This window comes from Psammomys obesus, unplaced genomic scaffold, assembly GCF_907164565.1.
Source record: "Psammomys obesus unplaced genomic scaffold, mPsaObe1.curated_primary_1811, whole genome shotgun sequence".
Lineage (NCBI taxonomy): Eukaryota > Metazoa > Chordata > Mammalia > Rodentia > Muridae > Psammomys > Psammomys obesus.
The window spans coordinates 3815382-3835449 of NW_026585587.1; the positions used below are offsets into that span (position 1 = coordinate 3815382).

General features: G+C 47.2%; 1 long non-coding RNA gene across 1 annotated transcript; it reads right to left on the minus strand.

The window, feature by feature from the left end:
• Positions 1–14214: 14214 nt before the first annotated feature.
• Positions 14215–19793, minus strand: LOC129678842 (uncharacterized). The gene is made up of 4 exons (XR_008720452.1): positions 19711–19793; positions 19135–19215; positions 15753–15857; positions 14215–14479 (listed from the first exon to the last, which is right to left on the minus strand). It is a non-coding gene; the product is annotated as an uncharacterized LOC129678842 (long non-coding RNA).
• Between the last annotated feature and the right edge of the window lie 275 nt (positions 19794–20068).

The following is a 20068-nucleotide window of genomic DNA, read 5'->3' on the forward strand; positions in this document are numbered from 1 at the left end:
CCCAATGATCTCTACATTAGTTTCTGCCTCCAGCTTCCTGCCCTGTTTGAGTTCCTGTCCTGAATTCCTTCAGTGATGAACAGTGATTTGGAAGTGTGAGACAAATAAACCTTTTCCTCCCCGAGTTCCTTTGGTCACGGTGTTTCATCACAGCAATGATAACCCTAAATAGGACGCTAGCTTCCTGTATTAGGTTCTTGCTACAGAGAAGGTCACTCGATATGATGTAATCCTTATAAAAGCATTATGGGCTGGCTAAAATGACCATCTCTACCATACAGGTGAAGACAATGAGGCTCTGTGAGGTGAAGTAAAAATTAAGTGTGAGAGGGGCAAAAAGCCAGCTAGCGGCAAGGCTGTCTCTTGATGCTCAGGTGTGGCTCCATAGCCTATATGGTGCCCACTACAATTCAACACCTCATATTATTAATACTTCTCAACACCCTAGAAATAGCCTGTCCTCATTGCTTTCCAATCTGAGAGGCATCACCCTCCCTGGCCTACATAGATGGCATTCCTTTTTATACCTCTGTCTTTTTATAGCTAGTGTAACTGGCAGCATATCCACTTACTTCATATGACTTCCTTTTCAAACTGTGAGCCCCTTTCTCCCATCCTCACTGCCTGGACCATTGCCTAACCTGGAGTAAAGCCTCTATGAACTTCTACAATTAGAATTCAGTTGAGCACATAAAATTTTGACTTTGTTTTCATGCAATATACATGAACAGTGAAGGATCAGGCGTCTTAAAATAAGGCATGTTCCAGTTTTGATATTTCTGGGAACATTGGACTAGGTGGAGAAGAGACAGGAGACCATGGGAAATGAGAACATCGAAGAAGTCCTTATTGCCTGGAAAAACAAACAGGGGGTGGAGGAGGATCATGTCAGTCCCTCATTTAGACCTGTCTGCAGAAAATGAAGATTAATACATTCAGATAGGAAAATGGCTTTCCAGGAAACACTGGAAAGAGAGGGACAGTAATAATATCTAACAGTCATTAAGCATTTATTACGTATTAAACAGCATACTGGGCTTTTTCTCATGTTATCTCATTTAATCCCCACAAAACCCTTGTAATTAGTCACTGTCATGCTCTCCAACCTACAGCTGAAAATGCTGACACCCACAAGGCTGAGGGCATGGGACTAGGAGGTGATGAAATGTAGATTCCAACTCAGATAGTCTGACCTAACTCCAGGGTCCAAGTGTGCTGTTTGTCACTGTTGGCAGGGTAACCATAGATATACTGTGATATCACTCAGGAGGCTTATACCATTATTCCAGAGGTGAGTTGAGTTTTGCACTGTTGAATTTTATTTTTCATTGACCTTGAAAAGGGAGCAGAGTGTAAACAGAGCACTTTTTAATGCCACTATTTGGTCTCTGCCCCAAGTCCTTCCTGCTTCTGTGCATGAGAGTTCTGCTGTAAAGCTGTCTTGCTGGGTGGCCCCTCAGCCCTTCCCATGTGACTGCCCTGTGGAAATCACCACCGGGCACCACTGAACGCTTAGCCTCTTCCTGCCGTTATTCACGTCAGGTTTGGGGACCTCTCCCTGGTGAAGGCTGGTGGTGCTGGAACCATCCTGTCTGCTTGTCCTGTAAAAAGAGCGGTTCTTATTTCTTTAAACTGTGCGAACTGTGACCTGTGTGCCTCCTCCCATCTCTCAGTAATCTCGTACACGTAGGTACGAGATTGTTCCTTGGTAGGCTTCTTCCCTGAACATGGTGTACCAAAACTGTGGCTTGGGATTGTAATCCACTGTGCGTCCCTCCCTCCCCAGGCCTGTTGTCTAGCGAGGGAGAGAGAAGTACCAGTGTGCCTCACCGTACGCATACCTGTGGCCGGTATCAGGGCGAGTGACGGCAAAATGCTGTGGGCAGTGTGCTCTTCCTGTCCTCATTGCTAGGACAGAAACCCTGTCAGAAACAAGGGAGGAAGTCCCGTGTGGGTTCACGGTTTTAGAGCACACAGTCCACCATGGTGAGAAAGGAGGGCAGAGCAGGGCAGGGCATCCCAAGTGCATTCCAGTGCCCCTCACACAGCAGCTGGATCTGGAAGTGGGGGGGGGCAAGACACCCTCTAGTGACCTATGCCAAGGATGCCACTTGAAGGTTCTACAGCCTCCTAAATCAGTGCCAGCAGCTGGGGACCAAGGATGCAGACGTGAGCTTGGTGTAAGGGTGGGGCTTTCTGTGTTCAGGCTAGAACAGACACATAAGCCGAGGGAGCTGGCCTGTGAGCTGCTGTGAAGGTCCAATGGGACTTTCCCAAAGAGCTGCCCTGGGTAGTATTCTGTGGCGGGATTGTAGCATAATTCATTTACTGAGTCTCCTCTAAGGAGCACCGAGGTTTTCAGTCTTTCAGAAACTCTGACTTAAATAGCAGTGGTGGGGCTGTCTCAGGGAGAGCATCTGTGGGGGCACAGAACTGCAGGAAGCTGACCGAGGCTTCCTCAGACAGATGCAGAGTTCCAAGTCATGAATCCTCCCTGGCAAGGGGAAAGTGTCCGTGTTTCTTCTTTCTCTTTTGTACCATAAATTCCAAAACCTTTATTTATGTTTCCCTAAGGCTTTCAGTCACCTTGGATACCTGGTTAAAAGTCTTTCTTTGTCTTGAACTATATACATGGAGATTGATGCTGGCAAAGTGGCGGGAGAGCTGGGGTTGTAGAGATGCTGGTCGGCTAAATTCCTGGGAAGAGCTGTATAATAAAAACCCCTCAGCTGATGACGATGTGCTGCACAGTGCCAGAGTTGCTTTTCCCCCCTACTTCTCTTCTTGAGGCTAATACTTACAACGCCAGCCAAAATTTTATATGACATTCAGAAATATCAGTATAAAAGCCTTTAGGCCCTGTAAAGAAAATTCTCTTCTTCATTTTTTTTTTTTTTCCCCGCTGATACTGAGACACTCCTAAAGGCATCCAGGGCTGGGCAGTTCTTGCAAAGACTGTCACTGTGTCTGACTTATATAGGTAAGTGATAGAGAAATTAAAATACAACCACATGGTTAGTTTTCCCTCCGTGCTGGGGACGAAACCCAGTGTTCCATGCATGCGAAGCATGTGACATGCCCCTGAGCTACACCCCAGCCCCTCACTTAGTTTTAAATATGCCCCCAGGTGAAGAATGATGATCATCAGGGTAGGCACCTTACTCAAACCAGAGCCTCAGTCCTGGCACCTGATAATCACCAACATTTAAGTAAGTTTAGCTGTGAGAGGGTCCTGCCCTGTCTGCCATGTCCGCTCCACACTGCCATTGAGCTGACACCTGAAAGACCCTACAGTCAGACAGAAAGCAAAGGGAGAAAAAGATGAAGGGAAATTAGGACGGTCCACGGCACTTACAAAACACGGCTGGGATGGAAAGTGCAGAGCAGCTCCTTCTAGGGAGATCCCAGTAATGCTATTGGTTTGTTTGTTGTTTTGGTTTTCTGAGACAGGGTTTCTCTGTGTCGCCCTGGCTGTCCTGGAACTTGCTCTGTAACCAGGCTGGCCTCGAGCACAGAGATCCACCTGCCTCTGCCTTCTGAGCGCTGGGATTAAGGGTGTGCATCACCACGCCTGACCCTCAGTATGGGAGGCATGCACTCTACCCCTAAGCTACACCCACTTTATGAATGGTAAACGTCGGAGAGAGAGAGGGTGGGGGAGGCCAAGAGCAGGCGGTGAGGATACCTGAAGGTCTTTGAAGTTCACCCCTGCAGCATCCTCTGGAGAGCAGTGAGAACCCCAGATATGATCTTCTAAGCCTTTAGCAACCAATGAAAACTCTGGGATATGCTCTAGGCACCTGCAGCCCAGGGGCAAAGACATGTAGGCAGAGACCAACTCATGCTCCTGGTTGTTACTAGGGGTTTAAGAATTCCAGATTGCAAGAACAATGGGCAACAGAAAAAAAAATCATGGGTAGCTTCAAAATTTATCACAATGAATATTTATGATGAACAAGAGAAAATTATGCACTTTTGCCAAGGCATAGCCATATTTCAGTAAAATAGTGTCTTGCTTCTGATGGTTGTAATGGTGATAACCCACACAAATTTGAGTGTAAACTTCAAGGTTAACTCCAAATTCCTTTTCCAGAAAGTAATAACAAGAAACTGGGGGGTGGGGGATGGAGGCTGGAGAGATGGTGCAGAGGTTAAGGGCACTGGCTGTTCTGCCAAAGATCCCGAGTTCGGATCATGAGCAACCACATAGTGGCTCATTACCATCTATGATGAGATCTGGTGCCCTTTTCTGGCCTGCAGGCACACATGCAGGGAGAATACTGTATAAATTAATAAATAAATTAATTAAAAAAGAAGCTGGAGAGCTTGTTCCTTTGTTACAGTAAGAATGCCCGGGCAACAGGTTCTGTAGGCTCATCCCATAAATGTACAAGTGTCTACTGTACCTATGCCAGTATCTGCATTGCTTTGTGCTTATGTTTGTTTTGCCATGCTGTGGGTGGTGTCTGGGCCTCTTAAATGCTAGACTAGTGATCCACCACTGAGCTGCACCATGGCTTTGCCTAGAATCCCCATGCACCATGTTCCATTCTACCACTTAGTTATTTTCAACATTTCAGAAATTGTGAATTAAATTACCTGGGACATTCGGTCCAGATCTAAGCAGAACTCAGCCTCTTCGTTCCTTTCTTTTGCCTCATCCATTTTTGCTTATCCTCGCTTCACTGCGTCACAGGCACGTGGTTTCGGCTGTGTCTCTGGTGTACCTGAGACTGAATGTCTAGCAACTGTTGTCATCTCTTCATCTCTAATACATATATGAAAACACCTGCCTACTTGTGAGATAGAAGCCTTTTCATAATAATAGTAATAGTAATAATTATTTCTGAGACGGGGTTTTCTCTGTGTAGCCTTGGCTGTCCTGGACTGGCTTTGTAGACCAGGCTGGCCTCGAACTCACAGGGATCCACCTGCCTCTGCCTCCCCGAGTACTAGGAGGCACTCTACCTTTGAACTTTTCAGGCAACGTTTTAAAACTAACTCTAAGCCTTTAAGCTCACTTTCCAAATGCGATGGAGCCTGATGGTCAGCACCTGAGTGGTGTGGGCTGAAGGGATTGCCCCTTAGAGCAAGGACAGACTCCACCCACCCCACCTGTGATTCAACTAGACCCCTCCCTGTCCAACACAGAGCCTGACTTAAAAACTACAGGAGGGCAGTGTTGGTAGGAATGATGTTAAGGCAAGTCAAACTTAAGTTTGTCAAGCATAGACTTCTGCTTCCAAAATATTTAGAGCAGATATAATTCAGAATCTCGTCAATTAAATATTTATTTATCTGTTTATTTGTATTTTATGTGTATGTGTGTGCCCAAGTTTTTGTGTATGCACGCCTTGCATTCAGTGCCAAGAAAAGGTGTTGGACCCCATGGAGCTGGAGTTTCTGGTGGCTGGGGCCACCAGACCTGGGTTCTGGGCAGATCCAGGTCCCTTGGAAAACCAGCAGGTATTCTCGCCACAGAGCCGTCTCTCCAGCATATTTTATTAGTTGAGGAACACATTTTTAGCATATTTTCAGGAAGTTTCATTTAAATTTTTTTAAGATTCATTTATTATCTGTACAGTATTCTGTCTGTATTTTTGCCTGCAGGCAAGAAGAGGACACCAGATCTCATTATAGATGGTTATGAACCACCATGTGGTGGCTGGGAATTGAACTCAGGACCTTTGGAAGAACAGCCAGTGCTCGTAACCTCTGAGCCATCTCTCCAGCCCCTCATTTAACTTTTTATGAAGGTCTAATAAACAAGTAATGTCATAGAGAAACAGCTGTATATTGCAGTCTTTGCACTTTTAGACTTTGTGAGCTACACATGTGATCTTTGTTACTGCAAGCAAGAGGAAGCTCACCCTGGCAAGGAGGGATCATGGGTTTCTATGCAACTGAGCAAGAGACCCTAGATCAGGGGTCATAACCATCAGTACCCAGCCCCGCTTCTCTTACTTTGGGTTGGCTCCACTTTTATGTACTTTCTTCCCTCATGCTATCAGCATGGCTGGGGTTATAGCCTAGTGGAAGAGGGCTTGCCTAGCATGCATGAGCCTTGGGCTTTATTCCAAGCATTCTCTCCCTCCCAAACACACACACACACACACACACACACACACACACACACACACACACACTCTGTTTATCTAGGCATGGTGACACATACCTTTAATCCTAGTACTTGGGGAGGCAGAGGTTGGAGGAGATCCCAAGTCTGAAGCCCACTTAGGGTACATACTAAGTCCCTGTCTCAAAAGCCCAAATATAAAGCAAATAGCCAAATAAATTCAGAAGGCTGAAATCAACTCCTTAACTCTCCCTTGGAGAGATCCTCCATGAAGACAATGATTCCATGCCTACTCCTGGACCAGTGTTCTTGAACCGTATTGTCATTTGAAGGACTTATTATAAGCCTCAAGGCGCTCTGGCCTGTTGTTCCCCACCCCACAGCTCCAGGCAGAGTTGGTCTTCCACCGAAATGCCCCAGAGCTGGGAAAGACGAATGTCTCATCCAGTGCCGAGCAGAAATTAATGAAGATCTTCTGTGGTTCCCATGCCTCTCAGAGGAGGGAGATCAACTCCCGCCATCTCCAACCCTAAGGAGCATCAGTGAAGCATCCGGTTCCCCTTCTTGATCCAATCTTCACTTCCTTAGCTCCTTTTGGTTTTTGTTCTTTGGTTTGAACAAGGTCTCACGAAGGTCTGGCTGGCCTGGAACTGGCTTTGTAGATCGTGCGGGGCTCACGCTCATGCTCACAGAGATCAGTGATCCACCTGCCTTTGCTCCCCTAATACCAGGATTAAAGGCCTGAGCCACTATCACTGGTGACCTCCTTAATTCTTGACTCTTCTCCGCACCTTGCCATGTCTGACTGTGTTCTCCATATTTGCCCAAACAAGAAAAGTCATTCTTTGTACTTAATTTGCTTCTAAGTACCCGAAGGTGAAGCCATGGATATGCAGATCTTAAGTGAAGGTAAGAGTTATGAGGGAATTACTTAGCAACACATTACAGCTCACAGTTAAACATCTACTGACCCATTAACATGCTTCCCATATTACAAGATTCAGCCTTTCAAAATGTAGAGCTCAGGAGCTGTTTGTATGTTCAAGCGTGGGGTGCGGTTGCCCCCATATTCCTCTCAGTGCTGGCTTTGCTCCATCTCCTCAACCCGGGCAGCCACGTGTCTGCTGTCTCTCTGTGGGTTTGCATGCTCTGAGCGCTTCCTACAAACGGAGTCACAGAATGTGTGGCCTTTGTGTCTGGCTCCTTTCATTTAGGACGAAGTTGTCAAGGTTCATCCATGTTGTGATATGCTCAAAAGGCCTTCAGTTTCAAGCAGTCAAGCCCCACCTGTGAGTGGCAGCATTTTAAACGTGTGGCTTTTGGTAAGAAAAAGTTGTTCACATTGCTCTCTTGGATGTCTGCAGGTGGTCACACATAGGCCAGAAGAGGGAACCAGATCCCCGGGAGCTGGAGTCATAGGAGGTTGTCAGCCGTCAGACAAGGGTGCTGGGAGCTGAACTCAGTCCTCCGGAAGAGCAATAGGGGTTTGTAACTATTGCGCTGCCGCTCTAACCCTTCACCTTGTTTTCTGAGACAGGGTCTCTCACTGGGCTGGGGCTTACTGAAGGGGCTAGGTTAGAGGGCCAGCAAGCCCAAGGATCTGCCTGTCTCTGCTTCCCCCGTGCTGGGGTCTAAGTGTGTGCTACCACGTCTAGCTTTTTTTTTTTTTTTTTTTTTTGAACATGGGTTTTGGGATCCAGCTTGAGCCCTCATGTTTTTCTGGCAAGTACTTAACACTGAGCCATTTCCTCAGCCATATTGTAATATATTTTAAAATTAATATATGACATTCTCACACATACGTAATACACTTTGATCATATTCAGCCCCTATTGCCAACTCTTATCTTCCCTCTTCTGCTGGTACCCTTCTTCTCTTCAAGTAGTTCCCCTTCGATTTTCATGTCTTATAAAATGTAGATTCTGAAAATGAGAGAAGAAATGCGATATTTATCTTTTTGAGTATGGCTTGTTTCTTTTCACACCGTGATCTCTAGTTCCATCCATTTTCCCTGCAATGACCTAATCTCTTCTTTACAGTTGACTAAAGCTCCAGTGTGTGTGTGTGTGTGATATCACATTTTCTTTATTCGTTCATCTGTGGTTGGGTCATTAGGTTAGTTTCATATCTTGGCTATAACGACTAGTACGGCAATAAACACCGGTGTTCCTGTGGCTTTGTGGTATGCTGACTTAGATTCCTTTCAGTCTGTATCCAGGACTGCTATACCTGAGTGGTAGGTGGGCAAGGGCTTGGTCTCAGCCTTGGAGTGCCGAAGCGGCTTTACGAAGTGTGGCCTGTTTGGGGAAAGCTAGGTTGTCCTGAGAATTACTCTTGGAGGAGATGTGGAGACCCTGGCCCCTTTGATTTCCTCTCTTTGGCTTCCTGGGTGGCAATGAGGACTCAGCTGGGCTCCACTGAATGCGCCCCGGCATCACTATGATAAGAAGACCTTTGCTGGCCATTGAATGGGACCCAGACCACATGAGAAGTACAGATAGAGCCACAGTGATCACCCACAGACACTCTGGTAGTGGGGTGCTGGGAAATGCTCGGGTGGGGAATGGTTTGACAGTGGAGCCAGTGGGATTTCTTAATAAGCTGACTGTGGTGAAGGAAAGAAAAAGGAACCAAAGATGACCCCTGACATCGGAGCTGTAAGTGGAGAGATAGCAGCGCACAGACAGGAAAGCAAAGGCTTTCAGGGTTGATAGCAGGAGCTGGGTAGGAGATTCGGTAAGTTAAAGATGCCTATTTAGCAACTAGGTACAGATGTTGAGTAGAAAGCTGGACATGAGGACTGGAGAAAGGAACTTGGGGGTCACCACAGATACTTAAAGCCGTAAGATAGGTAAAGCTGCCAAGAGGTGGAGGAGAGACGGAAAAGTGGCCGACAGATGAAGCCCCAGTGTCCGTTCTGTCACGTGCAGGAAGAGGGACAGGCAGCACAAAGGTTACAGTAAAGGGGGTGATGGGGAGTGTGGCAGGAGAAGCTGGAAGAGGGATCCGGAGTCCAGTGAGGAACAGGCGACAGCGGAGGGAGGGTGACTAGCCTTGTCAAAGAGCATCAACATCTGGCGCCTAGTGCTGGCCCCACCTTCCACGAGCCAGTAAGCACGAGCCCGTTCTTATTTTTATAAATGTCACCGCTGTGAGGAGGGAGTAAGGAGTATGACAAATACACGCAAAGCCTTCATGCTCCATCACACGGAGTAAAGAGCTGCTTCTCAAACGGTAAATCACCAAACTGCTGCTTAAGCACATACGTACAGCTCAGAAAAGATTCTCCCAAAGTGCCAAGAGTTGCCTGTAGGAGAGGCTGGGCAGAGGGCACACAGCCAGGACAGGGGATTTTAGAAATGAGCCTTTGCTAGTATGTGATTTTTAACCTCTCAAATATGTAATTCTTTTGTAAAGACAACGTAGAGGGCACTGAAGGACTTCTGTGCATGGGCTCACACAGAAGGTCTCCTGTCCAAGGACCTCCGCTTGAGTGCAGATTGTCTTAGTCTCTGCTGTTGCGGCTGTTTGTCATGCTGGGGAATAAATCACAGTCCTTACATGTGGTAGGCAAGCATTTCGTTACTGAGCTGTATCCCTCCCCTACCTCTTTTTGCTTTTTAATTTTGAGACAGGGTGTCACTAGGATGCCCAGGCTATCCTTGAACTTGTACGCATCCTGCCTGAGCCTAGGGCATCTTATTCTTACGCACTAGGCTCTTTGCTGGCCCAGTGACAGGAGCCCTGCCCTGCGAAGGCTAGAAATGACCAGGGCTGTGGGGGAAGAGAGAGAGAGAGACAGGAATGAAGTAATTAGATCTTTTTCTCCCAGGCTGTCTCTCATGCCTATTCCCTTCTGCTGGAGTTGCATAGCAAATGAGCTTCAGTAGCCTTCCCACCCCACCACCCCATCAACCCCCAGTGCAAGGTCCTCCGTCTCACCCAGGCTCAGAGAGACCAAGAACCTTCCTGCATTAGAAAATGAGAATTCTCAGGAGATGAACAGAAATGCAGGTAGAAAATGACTGAAATTACTGGGTATCAGGAGGGATGATGACCTGGGTGAGAAAGAAGATGTGGAGGGAGGGCAGGGTGAGAGTGTCTGCCACTCGGTAATGACATGATCGCAGCTGTTTGCTTATTTTTCTCTGGCTTTTACTCCAAATGAGCAGTTCTGGCTGTCACACGGTGCAGGGTGAAGTATAACTCCAGCATTCATAATGGAGGCTCCCAGGGCGGTGGTGGCGAGGGGGCCCCCCGAGATCCCCTGGTGTGATGCCGAGAGGCTGGCTAGGAAAGCTGAAAGGGAGAGGATGAGAGGTGGGCAAGAGAGGAGAGTCAAGCAGTCACTGACAACTAAGTGACGGCGGAGGGGACAGGGCGCAATAGGTGTGGTGAGGAGGAGCTGCCCGAGTCCTGGGTTTGGCCTTGTTTTCTGAGGTGATGGGCCAACATGTCAGCATCCTAAAGCTTCCAGGAGAGATGCTCATGAGCTCGGCATCTTAAGAGTAAATGAACTTCCTTTCTCACAATCTGGATCCAGAGAGTCAAGCCTTGGGTGTCAGCAAGGTCACAACGCTTGTGCAGTCTGGGGAGGGCCCTCCTAGCCCTTCCCGTTCCTATGGCTTCAGGCGTTCCTCGGCATGTGCCAGGGTGGCCTGGGCCTCTCGTGCGTTCTTTCATAGCTTTCCCCTTTGCTTGTTTTCTGTTTCCCTACTCTGGAGGAGGAAGAGTATCCAAATCCCCTTTTCATTTGGCCAATAGAGGTGTCAGTGTTTCATCACTGCCGCCTGAGCCTCAGTGAGGGCCAAAGACTCCCAGCCCACTAACATCTGGGAAGTGGGGTCCAGATGGTAAGAAAAGATGTACTGGAAGTGGGGCATTGCGCTGACTAACTCAGCTTTCCACAGGACTCTCTGGTTCAGGTCCCGGCTCGGGAAGATGTTCACTTCCTTACCTCTCTCTCACTCCTCATCTGCCTGCTGAATTCTACCTACAAATGACCAGCCAACATAGCTGAACCCAGAAGACAATATGCCATTTGGAACAAGCCAGTCATAGAATGACAAATATTTGCTTTGTGGTTTCACTTCTCTGAGGTGACTGTGGTAAAGTTTGCCTGGGGTCTGTGGAACAAAAGGAAAGAAAGGCAGAGAGAAGCACTATCTTCCCTATCTATCTATCTATCTATCTATCTATCTATCTATCTATCTATCTATCTATCTATCTATCTATCTATCTATCTATGTGATCTGGAGTTTGAGTCTGTCTTAGTTGCTTTTCAGTTGCTGTGATAAAGAATGCTGACCAGAAAGAAGGGTTTGTTTTGGTTCACAGATCAAGGCACAGCCCATCATGGCAGGGAGGTAAAGGGGCTTGAAGCCTCTGGTCTTGACTTGCATTCACAGTCAAGAAGAGGGCAAGGAACGCATGCTCAGCTGGATTTCTCCAGGAACACAGTCCAGGATTCTGACTGCTGCTGCCCACAGTGGGTGGGTCTTCTCACTTCAGCTAACACCATCAAGACAGCCTCCCACAGATCCTTCTCCCAGGTGATTCCAAGATCTGTCAACCTGACAATTAATATAACTGTCCTGGAACACCTGGCTTTCTTTGTGATGTTGGGCACATTAGCTAGCCTGTTTGTGGTTGGGGATCTCTCATATGCCAACTTTCCCAGGATAGGCTAGAGGTGGGGGCATGGCAATCATTTAGTCTAACCCTTCTGAAAAGCCAACTGCTCAACACTGATGTTCCGCACTGGCAGAGACTTAACATTGTGCTAGAAGAGCCCGCAGGTAGGGACTGCAAAAGCCAGCTGACTTTGAAACCATCTTCCTCACCATCCGAGGCAAACCCAGCGCTGCTTCTGTAGTCTTTATTTCCATCTTGAATGCTTGCCTGCACTTTCTTGAATTCAAACCCACCACTCCTAATTTTAACCTCCTCCCCCTAAGTGCATGTTTTCTTTTTTGCTTTCACCTCAAGAAATGGACTCACAGATGCCCTTTTTATCAGAGCTGTTGTGAGACTTTCTACCTGTAGGGTCCACATGCTTTATTCTTTATTTTGTGTGTGAACACACATGCATCTGTGAAGACCAGATGCTCACTCTCAGGAGCCACCCACTCTGTTTTACTGACACAGGGTCTCTCTTTAGTTTGAGGTTTGCCTAGTAGCCTAGGCTGGCTTTCTGGGGCACATGGGAGATCTGCCCCTCTCTGCCACCCCAGAGACGATGATAAGAACATGCCACCATGCCTGGATTTTTGATATGGGCTCTGCGGATTAAACACAAGTCCTCATGCTTGCATGGCAAGCATTTTACTAACTGAGTCATCTTCCCTGTTCTTTGTTTATAAGTTTTTTAAGTTCTGTGATCACAGACTCAAGTTACCATTGGGCTGTATCCAATGTTCACATAAGAATGTGATGCTGTAGATTAAATTTTCAGCTAAGCTATTTCACAGGAAAAAAAAAAAAGTGAAAACAAAACAAAACATTTCATTGGTTGAGAGTGTGGCTCAGTAGCAGAATTCCGGCCTAGCATCCATGAGACCTTGGCTTCTGCCTCCACCACTTCCGCCTTCCAAAGTTTTGATTATGATGCACAGACTTACTCTACAAACAATGAACCAGAGCCACAGGAGTGCTAGAGTCTTCAGAGGTCATTAAGGTGGCCACTGACAAGGGAACACGTGGTCTCAGGCACTAAATGGCCGTATCAACTCTAAAATTAGAGAGCTTTAATTAACAATCACCGTGTGCCCTGGCATTGTGCGGCGGCTGTTGACATTTTGTAAGGAAGCAATACAGTTGATAGAGAAAGAGGGCTATCAAACGGATGTGTGGATAGCCATGCTGGCTACATGTTAGGGATTAGGTGGCCTTTGAACACAGTTCCAGAGCAATGGGATGAAACCGGCTTGGATTAAGCTGAGTCTTTTAGGAAGCGGGTCTGCCTTGAAGGAGCAATAGCTTATAATAACTCTGAGCCTACTACTTAATTTTTAAAATCACATTATTACTTATTATTTGTTTATTTGTGTGTGTGTGTGTGTGTGTGTAGGCACACATGCCTCTGCACTTGTGTGGAGGTCAGAGGATAACTTGTAGTAGTCAGTTCCTTGTGGGCCATGAGATCAAAGTCAGGCTTGGCAGCGAAGTATCTTTACCCACTGAGCCTGTTGCTAGTCCAACCCTCAACTTCTTGTTTTTTCTTTATGGAAGGCCATTTTCTAAATGTCTGCTAAAAGATGGGGCATTTAAAACCTGCTCTTAGCTGTGGGAAGTATGGCGCTCTGGCCCACATTCCTGATTTTGGCTTCCTCGTCCTTTGGGGTTCTTTGTTTTCACACTTAAATTCACATTGAGGGGGTGATGCTGACACCTCTCAGTCTGCTTGTCTTGTCTCTGCTTCTCATGTGCTGCTGTTTATTTCTCCTTAAAGATCATTTAGAGAGAGCTGGAGAGATGACTCAGAGGTTAAGGGTCATTCAAAGGTCCTGAGTTCAGTTCCCAGCAACCACATGGTGGCTCACAACCATTTGTAATGAGATCTGGTGCCCTCTTCTGGTGTGCAGGCCTGCAGGCAGGCAGAATACTGTATAAATAATAAAGAAATCTTAAAAAAATCATTTAGAAAGATGACAATTAAAACTAGGTGCTGGGGCACACCTACGATCCCAGCTGCTTAGAAGGCAGAGGCAGGAGGATTGCTTGAGCCCAGGATTTCAGGGCCACCCTAGGTGATACAATGAGGGCCCCCCTCCAGTCACACAAAGAATAAGGAGAGAGAGAGAGACAAGTGCCAGCTAAGCCCAGAGCCAATGTTGGCCACAGGCTTCATTCTACCTCAGGCTGTTAGAGCTGTGACTTTGGGTCCATGCACTTGTTCATCTCAGCTGAGCTCCCATGAAATTCAGAACAGGAAAGTGCAGAACATTTAGCTTCTGGTGAAGTCTTACGGCTGCCTTAAAGTGAAAGCATGGGAAGGTGCCCAGATGCCAGGCACGGCTCCTTTGCTACAGGACCCCGGGGTTTATTGCTCCTCATTCTTCCCAATTCCCCTTCTCCTCCACCCTCATCCCATTTCCCCACCTCCTCTTCTATGTCCACTCCCCCTTCTGCTTCCTTCTTCTTCTGTTTCTTCTTTTCGCAGTATGTGCTTGCTGTTCTGCACAGGCAGAGAACCTGGCCACGGGGATCTCATCCCGGGCCCTCTTCAGCTGTTCTTGCACTCGGTAGCAGGACCTAGCAATGACTCCATGACACCTCACCCTGCTGCCTGCCGTTCCCTGGAGACTTGGTTGCCTGGCAAAGCACACAGCAGGAGCTTGATTCTCCTGGGACTAGGTTTCTTCATCCTCGTGGAAATGAGAATGTTTCCTCCCTCACAGGTGGCTGCAAGAAATTATAAACCAATAAAGTGATTGCTTAGCATATGGCTGAATGTCAAGGGTAATATAAATGCTTAATTTCATTTATTTAATAGTAGTTCAGTGGCCATATGATGTGCTGTGGAAACCATAACTTCTGAATTTCCTGATACTTATCTATGCTATTGTTTTAAAACAAATCTTTACATTTAAATCCTGAGATTTTCTTTATTTCTTGAGGCAGGATCTAATTACATAGTCTTGGATGGCCTGGAGCTGGCTACATAGACCAGGCTGGCTTTGGGTTTGAAGAGATCTGTCTGCCTCTGTCTCCCAAGTGCTAGGATTAAAGGCAGTCCCCCCCCTTTTCTGTGAACTTTTTAATATTGGAAAAGAAATAAGGATTAGAACTTGATCCACCTCAGCCTTCTTAAAGAAGCAGCATGAAGGGCCAGCATGCACATTGTACATTATACTCACACGCACTCACACATACACACCCTGATACACACACATACGTGCACACAGAGTCCAAAAATTGCTGCTGTTCCCCAACTCCGGAGCAGCAAGTTATTCCACCCCCCACCCCCAACTGTAAGTCTTTCATTCATGCATCCAGCATTCACTGACTCTTTCCCATCGGTGTCCCTCCCTGCCTCCCTCGCTCCATCCATCCACCCCTATACACGTTTCAGCTCAGGGGTTGAATGGGCCACATGAGAGTTGATCAGGACCGCTGATTTTCCCGGCAGTTCGGATAGAAAGACTTGCGCGGGGGTGGGGTGGGTGGTGGTGGTGTAGACTGAGGTGTGACAGCGGCTCTGCGTGACTCTTAGGTAAGTGGGGAGTGACAGTAGGTACGTTTGCCATAGTGATGGCTACCACAGGCCCCACTTCTGCTGGTTCTTGGTTCAGGGAACAGACAACAAAGGGTCTGAGCAACAGCAGCACTGTAGAAACACTGGCCTTGACCCTGACCCCTCTCGGAGCAGCTCCTGGGCTCCTACACTCCCTGCCAGTCCCTCTAGGTCCTAGCAGGTCAGCAGGTGGCTCCTTCTTCCTCCTGGCTCTTTAAGCTTGCTTGTCTCTGTCCAGCCCCCTCTGGCTGTCTCTCCTGGTTCTCATTTCCACAGTCCTCATCTGCCGCTCTGGCACCTGCTGAGACTCCTGTGGCCGGGTTGGAGACAGCTGTGCCCCACCCTGCCACAATGAGCTTACTCTGCAATTCCTTAGAGAAATCACAACTTTTTAATTAATCACACATTCTCATTTTTTTTTAAGTACTCTTCTATTCTTACCAGAAGTCAGCCAGTGCCTCGACACTTTCCCCAAAGCTGGCGTTCAGAGTCCCAAGATCCCTGCGAAGATGGCATCCATGGGTCTGGGGCTGGACACTGGAGTTCCTGAAGTGGCCACACGGGTCAGATCTGACACTTTTACTCCAGAGGAACGAGCATCTGGATTATTATCTTTTCTAAAGGAAACACACCACCTCCCTCCCTCTGCCATCTTCATCTTTCTTACTCATTTTCAGTGTCTGGACATCATTTGGACTCCTCCAGGCCCCTCGGCTCAGCTCCTTTATCTGATGGAATGCTGATAGCTCTTAAACTGTCCCTCATTCTTGTTTCTTCTTTTCTCTCTTCCATCTCAATTAAAACAACAACAGCACGGAAAACCAAACCAAAACAACCCCTGTTCTTTAGCTATGTATACATGTAAACTTCACTCTCATTCACGTGTACGCAGCGACACTTTCCTTGGTAAGTGTACTGAGTGAAGCAGCCATCATGATAAATGGGTCCCAGAGCCTTTCTGCGTCTTGTCTGAAGTCTCCCCTGTGCAAGTTTACAGGGCCCACGTCAAAGCCACCATCCTCATCAGTTTTTCATGACCCCTCCACTAGGACTGTGGCTGTGACTTCCTCGGATACCCCGGATCGTTTTCCCATTTGTTTATTAACTTGATCTTTTTACAGCCTGATCCCAGCCCTCTCCCTCCCAGTCCCGCCCTCATACTCGTCTCCCTCCTTTCCCTCTCTCTTTTTTCCTCAGAGAAGGGGAAGCCCCCAAGAGGTATCAAATCATCCAGGCACCTCAAGTCACAGCAAGACTAGAAGCATCCTTTCCGACTGGGGCCTGACAAGGCAGCCCAGTGAGGGGGAAGGGAACCAGTGGAGGGCAACAGAGTCAGAGACAGCCCCTACTCCCATTGCCAGGGATCCACATGTTGACCACACTGCACATCTGCTGTATATGTGCAGGGGTCTAGATCCAGCCCATGCACGGTGCGTGGTTGGTGATAAAATCATATTACAATTTATTATTATTTTAAAGTATCCCTCTGTGTGTGTGTAAGTGCAGTGCCCTCAGAGTCCACAAGAGGGTGTTGGATCCCCTGGGACTGGAGTTACAGGTGGCTGTGAGCTGCCAGGGGGGCACTGGGAATTGAGCCTGGGTCCTCTGCAAGAACAGTCAGTGTTCTTAACCACTGAGCATCTTTCTAGCCTGACGTCCTGTATCTTAATGAAGATGTTTCCAGGTTTGTCCTAGAGGAGGGTGTTCTGGCCTGTTGGCTGCAGGTTGGTTTTCTTCATATCCTGAACTTCTGCAGCTTTTCCGTTTCTTTACTCTTCCCTTCTTCCCTCCCTCTCACTCCATCTCCCTCCCTCCTTCCCTCCCTTTTCCCCTCTCACTTCTGCTTCCTTCCAACATGGACTCAAGCTCACTATAGCCAAGCCTAAGCCTGAACGGCTGATCCTCCTGCCTTTACCTTTCAAGTGCAGGCGTGAAAGCATGTACCACACTGACCCTGGTGTTCCTCGGTGGCACATCCCAGGCTTGTCAGATCCCGAGGCTGGCACGTTGACACTCACTGTCCCCCTGTCCGTTACTCTTTTAACTGGCAGCTCGTTGTCTGACAACAAAAAGGGACTACTCTGGCCATGTGGCATTTGCTAACACATCTTCTTTCTCTCTACCTTTGTCTTCTGAGGTGGCAGTTTGGGGATGAAGTCAAGGCTTAGAATTGGGCTGGGAGGTGGGACACTTGCTTAATCTGGGCAAATTTAGTTTCCACCCCCAGCACTGGGGCGGGGCGGGGTGGAGGAGATTTGGAACTTAGCACCAAAGGAATTTCTAGGCATAAAGTAATTAACCATTGAAACAATATTCTAAGAGTGAAAGCCTTCTTAGGCTCAAAGGACAACGACTTCCACTACAGTAGTGACCAAACACACAAATTAAAATCATGAGCTTGGCATCCCACACGCATGATCATATGGTCCCAGAACACCAGTAGATCATATGCAAATATCGTCTGCATATTCATCAAGATGCCACATGGACAGCGTAAGCTGCTTTAATTATCTTTCAAGGAGAAACCCAGCCGCCTCTGGCACATGCACTCTGCCGGCTCCTTTGGCATGTTGCTGCCTGGACTGATATGGAAATTAGCTCAAAAGAAAGATATTAAAAAGGAGTGGAATCTGTTAGATTCTGTGTTCTGTGGAGCAATTAGGAATTGCCAGGCTGAATTGGGGCTTTTATTTCTAACTCGTACTTTTAGGCTTTCCAAAACACAATGACATAATATATTTTGGCTATAAATTTTATGAGCCATTCGTCTTTGAGATACAAACAAAGGAGAAGCTAAACAGAGTGCTGTGAAATATGAAGGCCCCAGTGAAGCATCCCCAAAGAAGTTATGTGCACTTAATAATTAACTAACAAGGAAGGATTATGAATTTCATTCTTAATCAGATAGTGGACTTAAATTTTTTCCTTTTTGTGTTTTGTGGTCATGGAAGAACCAGAGACCCCATTTCTCACCCAAAAGTATCGATTGAATCAATAGTTCATAGATGGTTTGAACTATTATGAGTCTATATATGACTTCTTTTCCTTCGTAAAGTAAGGGTAATTAAAAAGGAGCCAAATCTTGAAATACTATCAACATCCTGGAATGTGAAGAAATGAGAGACATTCCACTGATTTCACCTATCCCTCTTTGCAAAGGTTTAGTTGTGTCATTGGGATTCTTCAGGCGAAGAGAAAATAAATCTATAGCTAGTCTCAGCTAGTCTCCCCTTGAAACTGTGTAACAGCCTCAGCTGGGGTGTGGCTCAGTGGTGGAGCGCCTCTCCAGTGTGTGTGTGTGTGTGTGTGTGTGTGTGTGTGTGGCCTTGGGTTTCACCAGGAAAAAAAAAAGAGAATTCCAGAGACTTACAATATGCTGAAGAAACCTTTGGCAATAGAATTAGGGAGCAAATACCTCACATACAAAATAAAACCTTCCAACAAAAATGATGATACAATGGACACGAACACCAATAACAAACCATTCAAAGCCTCCCTGCCGCCCCCCAGAATGGTGAACAGCAGGCAGATACTCGGGTGCTCAGCCCCTGAGAGAAGGTTCTGTTGAGCACAGAGCCTGCGCTGCAGGAAAAACCACTCCTCACGGTGTAGGTTGTACCTGCTGGTGTTCAGGGCTCTCAGTGGGTGTACGAGAGCAGAGACACCATGGAGCAGACCCAGCCACAAGAAGGCTACCTTAAAGACTGTGTCAAGTTTCCTCCTGATCTTTAACTGGCATCCTTGAATTCTGAGACAGAGAAGGTCTTCAAGAAGCCCAGGAAAGTGGCACGCAGGTGATGAGAGAGTTGAATAGTGCTTTTACCTGCTTTGGGGCAGCTGAGCTCAGTCTCAAGTTCAAGATGCTTGGAAAACTCAGGACTTTCTGTAGCACCACATCTGAGGTCTGAAGAAAGAGTACCGGGACAAAGAGACATTTTAGTTAGCTGTAATAAAAACAATTAAATAGAACTACCCTAACAAAGGAAGGGTAAAGTGGAATTATTCTATGGCAAGGAGTTTAAATGAAATGGAATATACAAATGCGTACACACACACACACACACACACACACACACACACACACACTCACGTGAGGTAATGTTCGCCGGAGAGGCTAAGAGCTAGTGAAATTAATAAGGGAACAATTGAAACGATGGGATCTGAGAACGGGAGTAAAATGCCTAAAATGACCAGTAAGATGACAACATACATGCTGGAATCTCAGGACAGAGAGTTACAACATGGGACAGTGGGACGGTTTGAATAAATAGTGGCTGAAAATGTCCCAAATTTGGTGAAAATTTTATAGGTCAACCTTGTGGTCAGTGGAATGAGGAATGCCCCCACCCCCACCCCCGTAGGCTCATGCATTTAAACCCTTGATCCCAAGGTGGAGCACCTGTGTGGGGAGGTTTAGGAGGGGCAGCCTTGCTGGATGGAGGGCATCACTGGGATGGAGGCTTTGAGGCCTGGTCTCCCCTCTCTCTGTGTGCCTCCTGTGTGTGAATGGAATGGGATCTGTCAGTTTCACACCACCTGCCTTCCTCCCCGCTGCCATGTCTTCCCCATGGTGGCCTCTGAAACGGTAAGCCAGAATGACCCGCTCTCCTTCTAACGTTGCTTTTGTCAGGACACTTACCACGGCAACAGAACAGCAGCTAATACAAACTCTCTAAGCTGGGTGGGCACAGATCCACACCCAGGAGCATCTTAGTCAAACTCTGAGAAAGTAAAATCTTCAAGGCCCCCAGGGAAAA